This window comes from Melanerpes formicivorus, unplaced genomic scaffold (assembly GCF_026170545.1).
Source record: "Melanerpes formicivorus ecotype bairdi unplaced genomic scaffold, bMelFor1.0.p_v2 SCAF_25, whole genome shotgun sequence".
NCBI classification, from domain to species: Eukaryota; Metazoa; Chordata; class Aves; order Piciformes; family Picidae; genus Melanerpes; species Melanerpes formicivorus.
Genome location: NW_027142377.1, coordinates 12,886,769 through 12,898,851, shown reverse-complemented (window position 1 = coordinate 12,898,851; position 12,083 = coordinate 12,886,769). Strand labels below are relative to the sequence as shown.

General features: G+C 57.6%; 2 long non-coding RNA genes across 3 annotated transcripts; both read right to left on the bottom strand.

Moving 5' to 3' along the window:
• Positions 1–320: 320 nt before the first annotated feature.
• LOC137448653 (uncharacterized) lies at positions 321–4,594 on the bottom strand. Its single transcript, XR_010989179.1, has 3 exons — positions 4,479–4,594; positions 3,170–3,248; positions 321–942 (listed from the first exon to the last, which is right to left on the bottom strand). It is a non-coding gene; the product is annotated as an uncharacterized lncRNA (long non-coding RNA).
• A 1,342-nt stretch (positions 4,595–5,936) lies between these two features.
• On the bottom strand, positions 5,937–12,075 carry LOC137448637 (uncharacterized). 2 transcript variants are annotated; one of them, XR_010989163.1, is made up of 5 exons: positions 11,624–12,075; positions 9,623–11,450; positions 9,414–9,449; positions 7,622–9,382; positions 5,937–6,656 (listed from the first exon to the last, which is right to left on the bottom strand). It is a non-coding gene; the product is annotated as an uncharacterized lncRNA (long non-coding RNA). The 2 variants fall into 2 exon arrangements; XR_010989162.1 differs by having other exon boundaries at positions 7,622–9,449.
• Between the last annotated feature and the right edge of the window lie 8 nt (positions 12,076–12,083).

Genomic DNA, 12,083 nt, shown 5'->3' with positions numbered 1-12,083 from the left:
CCACACGCTGTGGGGACCTGACACAGAGACCCCGAAACCACACTGAGGCACAGACCCCCCCACTCCTCCGTGACCCTCCAGACATGACCCAGGAGCCCCTCCAGAGGTCCCCAGACACCTCTAGATGCTCCCAGAACCCTTCACATGCCCCCAAATTCCCCTTTCATACCCCCAAGCCCACTTCAGATGACAGCAGACCCTCCTTAACAGGCCCCCAGCGCTCAGCAGGTCCGGTGCTGCTGTGCCTCGGGAGCAGATCAGCTGGTCTCCCTGCAGAGCTTTTTCCAGTCAATGAAAAAACAGCACACCACACACACACATGAAAGACAATCCACTGTTTTAATTGAGAGACAGTTGCTATTTCTGCTTCAAACCACACCCCACACCCCCCCGTGGCTCTGCTCAGGATGTGCTTTTCTCCTCTAGAAGCCTTTCTACAGAACAGAGGGGGGTCACGTCAAGGCCTTTCTGCACACAAATCACTGCCCTTCTGCAATCTCTCAATAAGCAGCACCGCTGTTCCTCGGCTGGAACACCTCACACTCACTCTTACACTTTCCCGGGGCTTTCCCTCCCCTCCAAGAACGTCCTGGCATTTCAAACATTTGGCATTTCAGGTCTGCAAGCAGCCTTTGTGGGAGGCTGCCCTCACCCCTCCCTCACTGCTCCTCTGCTGTATCCTCGCCCACCCCGCTGTGGCATCACAGAAGGAAAGACAGCCGAGCGGCTACGCTCCTGTTCTTTTTATCACCCCGAGCCGGGGACAGCCTTCTGGGCAAGGTTTGCAGCTTCAGCACACAGCTGAGCTTTGCTCTCACCCATTAAACCCTTTGGTGGTTTCAGCTTCCCGAGGATGTGTCGGCACAAGTCCTTGTCGGGGCACCGCAAACAGGGAGAGACAAAGCTCCGAGATCCGGGAAGAGGACGGCTGAGCAGACACTTCTAAAGAGAGAAACTTCATCAGCTGAACCTCACACTTCTCCCAGCTTTGCAACAGCAAAGAACTTTGTGAACAACACAGTGGTGCTCCTAAGGAGGTCACCAGCTTGCAAGTTACAGGAGAAATAAAAACCTTTTTATTACAGAAGCACTGGCAAAAATTTACGGACAGGAACAGCAGACGAGGAAATTCTGCGATTGAGCTAACGACAGACATCAGGCCTAGGATCTGGCTACCCTGACAAAGGATGCCAACAGGACAGAGTGAGGCCTCAGCAGCACTCCCAAAAAGCCCCACAGAGAGCCACGGGCTCTGGCCCGTGCCCCACCTACGGGCCGGCCCTCCTGGCAGCAGCGCAACACCACCTCTTCAGGAGCCCAGGGACTGACCTCAGCCCCCTAAGGGCCAGGCAAGGTTGGTTCCCGTTAGCTGCCTAAAGCAGCCTCCCCAGCCCTGCTTACAGGGACCTTGGGCTGCTGCTGGGGACAGAAGGGGGATGGAGGGCTCCACAACTCGTCACACAGACCTCGAGTACAGGGCTGTTAAGCTGACAGGGTGCCAAGGGAACAGGCTGCCATGAAGGCACAGACCCAGGCCCTGAACTACAGGGTGGGTCACCTTGCCGCAGCAACACGACCCAGCGGCTTCGCTGTGTCCGACGAATAAAAGGAGGAAGTTCCACAGGAACAGAAGGGAAAACCTTTTCACTGTGTGTGCCAGAGCCCTGGAGCAGGCTGCCCAGAGAGTTAGTGGAGTCTCTGGAGACATTCAAAACCTGCCCCAGGTGATCCTGCACCGGCACAGGGGTTGGACCGGATGCTATTTTGGGGTCCCTTCCAACCCCTAACACTCAGTGATTCTGTGATTAGCTATGCTGGTGACAGAGTCTCACTGAGTGCTCTTTAAAATGTTTTTCTTTTCTTTCAGCCTAGGAGTTTCATATTTAAATAGACCTTCTGCTCTGTCTTCCCCCTTCCTTCTTCCATCTTGCGTCTAAAAACTAGGAGAGCTTGATGAGCTGTATCCTGGGCGTCCCAACGTAACACATCTCAATTGCATACATGGATTTTGTAATCTTTTGCCCCATTGCTTGCACAGGGTGGATTAAGTTCATTACTTAGAGCTTGTCAGGACAGCTGCTGAAGTGTCCTGTGCAATGCAGGAGGAGTTGAATCCCATAGGAAACCACATTACTGTGCTTTGTCAGCCTGGTTATGGTCAGAAACCTCCTTCATTTTTTTTTCTCTTAAACAGATATATCACATTAGTCCCCAGAATTAATTTGCCTCTTCTCATAATTATTTCTTTAAAACTGTCTTAGAAGTGTCTCTGTCCTTCCCTCTCCCTCTCTCTAGATACTGGCCTCCTGAGCCCATGGCAGACTTGCACAGAGCTACTGCGAGCACCACTCTGCACGGCCTCTGGGGGGCTTTCAAGCACAGGCACCCCAGGAGAATCCAAACCTAACCTTGCAGCTGGCCTTAGAGCTCCTCTTTGGAAAACTGTCGCTGCCAGGGCCCTCAAACCCAACATCCTCTGTCAGCAACCTGGATGTAAGAGCTGAAAAGTGTCAACGGAAATTGTACTTGGACACCTCAGGAAGATCCTTCAATGAAAGAGCTGGCTCCTCCTGAAGGGCAAGTATGAATGGAGCTCTCAAAGTACCACACTTCAGAGCCTCCTGCTTGCTAGCACTAAGACAATTGTTCATGTAGAACGACTGGCCACTCCCTTCAACAAACCCCACAGAACTGGCTCCTATCAACTCTCCAGAAGACACTGCTGCACTAGCTTGGCTGCCTGACCGGCTCAGTTCAGGTGGCTTAGGATCTCACAGAGGGTACCACAAGAACTGAGGGGACTGCAGTCTTTGCAGCTTCAGCTTTCCTTCTCTGCTACTTCTTTTTTCAGATGGATTTTTTTTCAAAGGGACTGCTGGACAGCAGAACAGGATGGATGGCTGGGCCCCGAGAGCGGTGGGGAACAGAGTTAAACCCAGCCGGTGGACGGCCGGGCACAAGTGGTGTTCCCCAGGACACCCCTTGTGAGAGAGTGAGTCCAGAGAAGGGCCACAAAGCTGGTGAAGGGTCTGGATAACAAGCCTTAGGAGGAGTGGCTGAAGGAACTGGGACTGTTTAATCTGCAGAAGAGGAAGCTGAGGGAATTAAGGTATGGTCTGGCTTCAGCTCTCAACTACCTCCACGTTGAACAAGGACAGCTTGTACTCACAGAAGGCACTGGCTGCTTGGGTTCAAGGTTCCTGCAGAGCTCAGGCTATCTCTCTTCATTAGTGAGGTCGTCCTGTCACCTAGGCAGAGAGAAGAAAATGCAGCTATGAAATTAGACCACTGGAATCGTGAGACTCGTTCTGTGTGCGACTCCAGGAGAATCCAAACCTAACCTTGGAGCTGCCCTGAAGAGCTCCTCATAGCTTGAGGAGTACCAGAGCAGGAACAATTCCCAAAAGGTTTTCACTGCATTCCTAGGGCACTTGAAGGATTGCCCTGGCTGTAGTTAATACCTAGAAATTCCTCTCAAAATCTTTGCAGCACAGCAAGGAAATTGAGGGATGGGAAGGCAATATGTACTTACACGTTAGGCAAGAATTGGCTTTGCAAACTAATCTCTCTAACTGTTGGATATGCACTGAACTTCCTCGAGGCCAAATGAGGACCCCTTTATTTGGGGAAGCCTCAATGAATTGGACTTGGGGGGCATCAGACTGGGTGACTACATCTGAGAGTAACTTCCACAAGTGTCAGCATGGGAAAGATAGCTCAGAAAGCCTGGGTCCAAAGTTTGCCTTAAGAAAATATAGTATAGGAATATACTGTCGGCTGTGAGAAAGGGGGGAACTGATGAACAGAAAAGTCTCATTAACAGAACAGAGTTGATAAGAATTTTCCGCTTGTTAGCTGAAATGCTGGAACGCAGGGAGGGGGAGAGGGGCTGGCAGACAGCCTTTGGATAGAGAAGGAATAACAGGATTTGTCAGTGATTCACTTCTGTTAGTCTTGGACAAGATGCTCTTTTGTATAAGATAAAGGACACCTGCATGATATGTATACTTCTGCTCTTTTAGATAGATAAGCTTTGTATAGATAGGCAGCATCTGGACCTCTGTCATTATAGACAGATAACTTTTTGTATAAAAGTTTGCCCAAACCTCTCTGAAGACACACAGCTCTTTTGAAATGATCCTACCTGTGTCAGGCGCCAGAACAGAAGCACGATACAAGAGACTTACTGAGTCTCTTGTGTGTCTTTCTCTAAGTCATTATCAACGCTGTCTGCAGCACAAACCCAAACCCAAACCCACCCCGAGACACCCCCAGCTCCCACGGGAGCCTGCAGAGACCTCTCAAAGGGTCCGTCGGAGGTGCCCAGCTGCCTCCCCACGACCCTTGACCCTTTCAGATGGCCCCACGAGAACTTTACATATCCCCAGACCCTTTTAGGTGTCCCCAGACCTCCTCCGTCACCCCCAAAAGCCCTGCCGATGGCCCCAGACCACCTTCAGACGCCGGAAGGAACACACCTGGGAGTCCCGGGCCGGCAGCGACACCGGAAACCGCAGTGCAAGCTCCCTGAATGCGCCACGACCCCTTGCCCCGCCAAAGTACGGCGGTTCGCAGGCACCCTGGGGCACAGAACGGCGTCAGGCGCCGAATCAGGGCTCTCCGCCACCGCTCCGGCTCCAAAGCTGCTCAGCGCGGCGCCCGCCCCCCCGGCCAGAAAAGCGGGGCGAAGCCCGCGAGGAGGGCGCGTGCGCGGGACCGGACCCGCTGCGGCGCAGGCGCCGTATCCATAGCGACGACCGCGACGCTGCCCCCCCCTGGCGCGAGCAGAGCCGGGCTAGGGCGCAGGCGCCGTATCCATAGCGACCACCGGGACGCTGCCCCCCTGGGGCGAGCCAAGCCGGGCTAGGGCGCAGGCGCCGTATCCATAGCGACCACCGGGACGCTGCCCCTCTGGCGCGAGCAGAGCCGGGCTAGGGCGCAGGCGCTGTGCCCATTGCAGCAGTGCCATTACACAGGCAGGGCGGGATTGAGCACTTCCCTGGGCGTGGGCAGCAGCTCGGCTCGGCCCTGCTCAGAATCTTTTCTATTTACATTACAAACCACAACGCGCAGACGCCGCTGTTTTGAATTTGCATGACACAGGCTCTGCTTATAGCTCAAGCCCCTCTGTGGCTTCTGTTTTTCAATTCTCTAAGCCTTTAAAAAGGGCAGACAGGGGTCGTTTCCAAAGCTTTCTTACGCACCATCACTCCAACCCCTGCCTCTCCAGCTGCAAACGAGAGGTTTGCCTCCACCTCGCCTAACCCCAGTGCTTACAGTTTTGAAGATTTTGTGGTCCCCTCCGAGAGTTTTCAGCACTTTAGGGGGGTGCCCCCAGCCCTCGCTCTCCTGCTCCTCTGCTGCAGCAGCCTCCTGCCCCACGTGGCAAAACCAGCCCACACACAATCCCCCCACTCCCTTTGATTCACCCCCAAAAATGTCAGAAAATAAAGCAAACTGCCCAGCCAGCACCTTGGTGAGGTCAGAACCGCCTTGGTACCCCCAGTCCCGTTCACATGTCCCCAGACCCCTTTTGTCACAATCTGAAGCCCTGGAGGTGCACCCAGCTTACCTTTAGATGCAGGGGGAGCCGAAGCTGGGGCCTCCCAGGGCTCCAGGTACACTAAAACCCAGAGTGAGACCTCCCCAGCTCCTGCAAGACCCCAAAACCCGGAACCCCACAGAGATGCCTGACCCTAAACCCCACCACCTCCCCCCAGTCTCCATCAGGACCCTGCAGAGGCCCTCAGAACCATTCAGATACCCCCAAATTCCCTTTTCATACCCCCCAGGCCCACTTTAGATAACAGCAGACCCCTGTAACAGACTCCCAACACAGCAGGTCTGGGGCAGGTCCTCCACCTCTGCCTGGGGAGCAGCTTTGCTGAGCTCCCTTCCAGGCTTTTTCCATTCCAAGAAAAAACAACACACCACAAGCACACACAAAGTTTTAATTGAGAGAGACACAGTTGATATTTCTATTTCCAGTTCAAACCCTCTGTGGCCTGCTCAGGCTGTGCTTTTCTATTCTGGAAGCACTTCAAGATAACAGAGATCCAGGGGGAGTCAGGTCAAAGCCTTGCTGCATACAAATCACTGTCCTGCAATCTCCTGCTAAACAGCACTGCTTTTCCTTTGCTGGAACATCTCACACTCACACTTTCCCAGGGCTTTCCCTCCCCTCCAAGAACGTTCTGGCATTTCAAACATTCAGGTCTGCAAGCAGCCTTTGTGGGAGACTGCCCCCACTCCTCCCTCACTGATCCTCTGCTGCACCCTTACCACCCCCACGTGGCATCACAGAAGGAAAGACAGCTGAGCAGCTACGCTCCTGTTCTTTTTATCACCCCGAGCTGGGGACAGCCTTCTGGGTAAGGTTTCCACCTTCAGCAACTGGCTGAGCTTTGCTCTCATCCACTAAACCCTTCGGTGGTTTCAGCTTTCTGAGCCTGTGTTGGCACAAGTCCTCATCAGGGCACTGCAAACAGAGAGAGACAAACCTTTCTTCTGTCCAAGAGATCCAGGAAGAGGATGGCTGAGCAGACACTTCTAAAGAAAGTAACTCACCTAAATCTCACATTTGTCCCAAGTTTGCAACAAAAAAACACTCTGTGAACAACAGAGCGGTGCTCCCACGGTGGTCACCAGCTTGCAAGCTACAGCAGAAATAAAAACCTTTTTATTATAGAAGCACTGGCAAAATTTTACAGACAGTAATAGCAGACAAATAAGTGCTGTGATTGAGCTAAACTGTTCCCTGAAGAATCCCCCCGGTGTTTAGGAGGGTTAAAAAGTGCAAAGAACGTCCACAACAGATGCTTAAGCCTAGAAACAAGCCAGGATGCCTGCAAGGGAAGGAGCAGTTGCTCCATGTGAAGACATGATGAGAAGCTTTGGAGAGTTTGATTTGAGTCTGCCCTCTCACCTGCATTGCCTAGCACATGGACTAACTGAAAACTGGTCCTTAGTGTCCCTGCTGAATACTGCTTCCATACCACTTAAAATTTCCTTCCAACTCATTAAAAGCACGGAGGCATCACATAAGAGCAACAGAACAAAAATTATTCTCTCCCAAAGAAGAGGATCACTGGGAACACAAATTCACCCTTACACCTGTGGCATGTTCACCCTGAGCACAGAAAAGCTGTCCAGAATCGAAGCAAAATGGACTTCAAATGGACACAGTAAGAGCTGAGTGGTACCTCAACCATTTTGCACTAGTGCAAGTGACAATCCACATGGAAGAAGGATGGGATTCTTGCACAACAGGACTGCAGCTCATTATGCCAGGAGACATAAACAGGCAAAAAATCAGCTGAGGCAGGCCTTTGATACAGCTTGTGGCGACTAAAGGATAGTCTGAGAGTGCTTTCCACATGAAGAATATCTGAAGGAGCAGGACAAGAAATGATGATACACAGCAGTGCTACGTTTCTGTCTGCCTTGACAAAGATTGCCAAAAGGACAAAACAAGGCCTCAGAAGTGCCAGTTGCTCCCCGCCCGAGGGAAAGAGGGAAGCCTCCAGCCCCGCAGGCAGCTCCCCGTGGGCACCCCCCGGCCAGCTACCCGCCCGCAGACACCCCCAGCTCTGCAAAGTCTTCCCGCTTTTGCTCGACTCACCCAAGCGGCGCACGGCACGCTTCCGGTCGGGACCGCAGACGGGCGCCGCAGCAGACGCCCTGGGCAACGGAGCTGGGCATGCAACGCAGCGGCCAGAGCGGCTGCACGACCCTGCTTACAGGGGGCTGGAGCCGCCGCTGGCATTTCAAAGCGCCCGGGATGCCAGGGCACTGACCGGGCCCTGACTTACAGGGCGGCCCTGGTCCCAAAAGGCCCACGGAGGCTCCTTCTCTCCGCTGCAGGGGCATCTTGACCCACACCCCGCTAGCCGGGGGGGGTGCCCCACACAGGCTGCCAGCTGAGCGCAAAGGCACTCGGACCCCGACCCCTCTTACGGGCGGGTCGAAACCCAGGGAGCTGAGAGCTTGGCCTGGCCCCGCAGCTACAGGAAGACAGCAGCCAGGCAGTGGGGCATCACGGCCAAAGGCCGGGGGGCTGTGGCCCCAGCCCCGAAGACGGGGTGGGGCGGGGGGGAACAACACGCTAAGATAAGCCCCACGCACTCCCTGGCCCCATGCCTCTGAAAGGCCGGGACCAGATCTACCCCCCCTGATTACAGGGGGGGTCCCTCCTTGAACCTCCCGCCGGACACCGGCAACACACTTCCCTGCCTACAGGGCGGTCGCTCTCGGCCCGGCACTCCCAAAAAGCCCCACGGAGAGCCACGGGCTCTGGCCTGCGCCCACTTACGGGCCGGCCCTCCTGGCTGCAGCACAACACCACCTCTTCAGGAGCCCAGGGACTGACCTCAACCCTCTAAGGGTTTGTTCCTGTTAGCTGCCAAAAGCAGCCTCCCCAGCCCTGCTTACAGGGACCTTGGGCTGCTGCTGGGGACAGAAGGGGACAGAACGGCACAGAAGGCTCCATAACTCGTCACACAGGCCCCGAGTGCGGGGCTGTTAATCTGACAGGGTGCCAAGGGAACAGGCTGCCATGAAGGCAGAGACCCAGGCCCTGAACTACAGGGGGGGTCACCTTGCCGCAGGACGACTTAAGCGGCTTCGCTGTGTCCATCCAATCAAAGGAGGGGCAAGCCGAGCTCCCACCCCACTCGAGGCCTCCAAGGAGACTGCCGTGGAACCGCCCAGAGCCCCTCTTTCCCTCCTGGGAAGCCTAAGCTAAGCTACAGCCTTTCCTAAGGGACCTAAAGGACAAGCAGACTCAGGCACACAGAGGCAAGAGGGGCCACACACACAGCCCTTCCCAAGAGAGGGAGCAAGCTCTGGGCAGCCACTGGTGGGGCAGGCATCCTTAACCCTGAGCAGGAGAGCAGAGGGTCAGACCTGGCCCCCCCGGGGATGCATGCAGGCAGAGGGGCCTCAGGATGCCAATCGTTGTGACATGCCCCAAGTACAGGGCGTCACGCTGGCCAGGCCGCCAGCAGCCGAGAAACTGTTTAAAGGGCCCTCCCCTGCTTACAGGGGGGGCTGGGGTCCAGGCAGCTACACTTCCCCCCATACGGGCCGAGACGCCGGCTCGGACCCTCCTTACAGGGTTGCCAGTCTCCGTGCAGCCAAGGAGCTAGGTGGCAAAACGCCTACAACAGCAAAAGCAAAGACCGAGCCCTGCTTACAGGGAGGTCGCCCAGCACAAAGCCAACCAGGGCACCCTAACGGTGCTGGCAAAGATCTTGTGTTGCCACAGCCAAATTGAGAGGGAGGTCTCATTGCCCAGGGCGCCTTTCTCCTGTCCTGCTCTTCAGCCGGACGCCGCTCCTCTTGCCTCGCCGCCTCTTGCCTCCGCCGTATGTTGCCTCGCCGCCTCTTGCCTCCGCCGTACGTTGCCTCGCCACTCCGCGGCGGGCCTCTTCTTCCTTCTGTGCCAGCCACTGCCAAGGAAGGAGGACAGAGTTAGGCCTCAGTAGTGCCAGTTGCTCCCCGCCCGAGGGAAAGAGGGAAGCCTCCAGCCCCGCAGGCAGCTCCCCGTGGGCACCCCCCGGCCAGCTACCCGCCCGCAGACACCCCCAGCTCTGCAAAGTCTTCCCGCTTTTGCTCGACTCACCCAAGCGGCGCACGGCACGCTTCCGGTCGGGACCGCAGACGGGCGCCGCAGCAGACGCCCTGGGCAACGGAGCTGGGCATGCAACGCAGCGGCCAGAGCGGCTGCACGACCCTGCTTACAGGGGGCTGGAGCCGCCGCTGGCATTTCAAAGCGCCCGGGATGCCAGGGCACTGACCGGGCCCTGACTTACAGGGCGGCCCTGGTCCCAAAAGGCCCACGGAGGCTCCTTCTCTCCGCTGCAGGGGCATCTTGACCCACACCCCGCTAGCCGGGGGGGGTGCCCCACACAGGCTGCCAGCTGAGCGCAAAGGCACTCGGACCCCGACCCCTCTTACGGGCGGGTCGAAACCCAGGGAGCTGAGAGCTTGGCCTGGCCCCGCAGCTACAGGAAGACAGCAGCCAGGCAGTGGGGCATCACGGCCAAAGGCCGGGGGGCTGTGGCCCCAGCCCCGAAGACGGGGTGGGGCGGGGGGGAACAACACGCTAAGATAAGCCCCACGCACTCCCTGGCCCCATGCCTCTGAAAGGCCGGGACCAGATCTACCCCCCCTGATTACAGGGGGGGTCCCTCCTTGAACCTCCCGCCGGACACCGGCAACACACTTCCCTGCCTACAGGGCGGTCGCTCTCGGCCCGGCACTCCCAAAAAGCCCCACGGAGAGCCACGGGCTCTGGCCTGCGCCCACTTACGGGCCGGCCCTCCTGGCTGCAGCACAACACCACCTCTTCAGGAGCCCAGGGACTGACCTCAACCCTCTAAGGGTTTGTTCCTGTTAGCTGCCAAAAGCAGCCTCCCCAGCCCTGCTTACAGGGACCTTGGGCTGCTGCTGGGGACAGAAGGGGACAGAACGGCACAGAAGGCTCCATAACTCGTCACACAGGCCCCGAGTGCGGGGCTGTTAATCTGACAGGGTGCCAAGGGAACAGGCTGCCATGAAGGCAGAGACCCAGGCCCTGAACTACAGGGGGGGTCACCTTGCCGCAGGACGACTTAAGCGGCTTCGCTGTGTCCATCCAATCAAAGGAGGGGCAAGCCGAGCTCCCACCCCACTCGAGGCCTCCAAGGAGACTGCCGTGGAACCGCCCAGAGCCCCTCTTTCCCTCCTGGGAAGCCTAAGCTAAGCTACAGCCTTTCCTAAGGGACCTAAAGGACAAGCAGACTCAGGCACACAGAGGCAAGAGGGGCCACACACACAGCCCTTCCCAAGAGAGGGAGCAAGCTCTGGGCAGCCACTGGTGGGGCAGGCATCCTTAACCCTGAGCAGGAGAGCAGAGGGTCAGACCTGGCCCCCCCGGGGATGCATGCAGGCAGAGGGGCCTCAGGATGCCAATCGTTGTGACATGCCCCAAGTACAGGGCGTCACGCTGGCCAGGCCGCCAGCAGCCGAGAAACTGTTTAAAGGGCCCTCCCCTGCTTACAGGGGGGGCTGGGGTCCAGGCAGCTACACTTCCCCCCATACGGGCCGAGACGCCGGCTCGGACCCTCCTTACAGGGTTGCCAGTCTCCGTGCAGCCAAGGAGCTAGGTGGCAAAACGCCTACAACAGCAAAAGCAAAGACCGAGCCCTGCTTACAGGGAGGTCGCCCAGCACAAAGCCAACCAGGGCACCCTAATGGTGCTGGCAAAGATCTTGTGTTGCCACAGCCAAATTGAGAGGGAGGTCTCATTGCCCAGGGCGCCTTTCTCCTGTCCTGCTCTTCAGCCGGACGCCGCTCCTCTTGCCTCGCCGCCTCTTGCCTCCGCCGTATGTTGCCTCGCCGCCTCTTGCCTCCGCCGTACGTTGCCTCGCCGCTCCGCGGCGGGCCTCTTCTTCCTTCTGTGCCAGCCACTGCCAAGGAAGGAGGACAGAGTTAGGCCTCAGTAGTGCCAGTTGCTCCCCGCCCGAGGGAAAGAGGGAAGCCTCCAGCCCCGCAGGCAGCTCCCCGTGGGCACCCCCCGGCCAGCTACCCGCCCACAGACACCCCCAGCTCTGCAAAGTCTTCCCGCTTTTGCTCGACTCACCCAAGCGGCGCACGGCACGCTTCCGGTCGGGACCGCAGACGGGCGCCGCAGCCGACGCCCTGGGCAACGGAGCTGGGCATGCTACGCAGCGGCCAGAGCGGCTGCACGACCCTGCTTACAGGGGGCTGGAGCCGCCGCTGGCATTTCAAAGCGCCCGGGATGCCAGGGCACTGACCGGGCCCTGACTTACAGGGCGGCCCTGGTCCCAAAAGGCCCACGGAGGCTCCTTCTCTCCGCTGCAGGGGCATCTTGACCCACACCCCGCTAGCCGGGGGGGGTGCCCCACACAGGCTGCCAGCTGAGCGCAAAGGCACTCGGACCCCGACCCCTCTTACGGGCGGGTCGAAACCCAGGGAGCTGAGAGCTTGGCCTGGCCCCGCAGCTACAGGAAGACAGCAGCCAGGCAGTGGGGCATCACGGCCAAAGGCCGGGGGGCTGTGGCCCCAGCCCCGAAGACGGG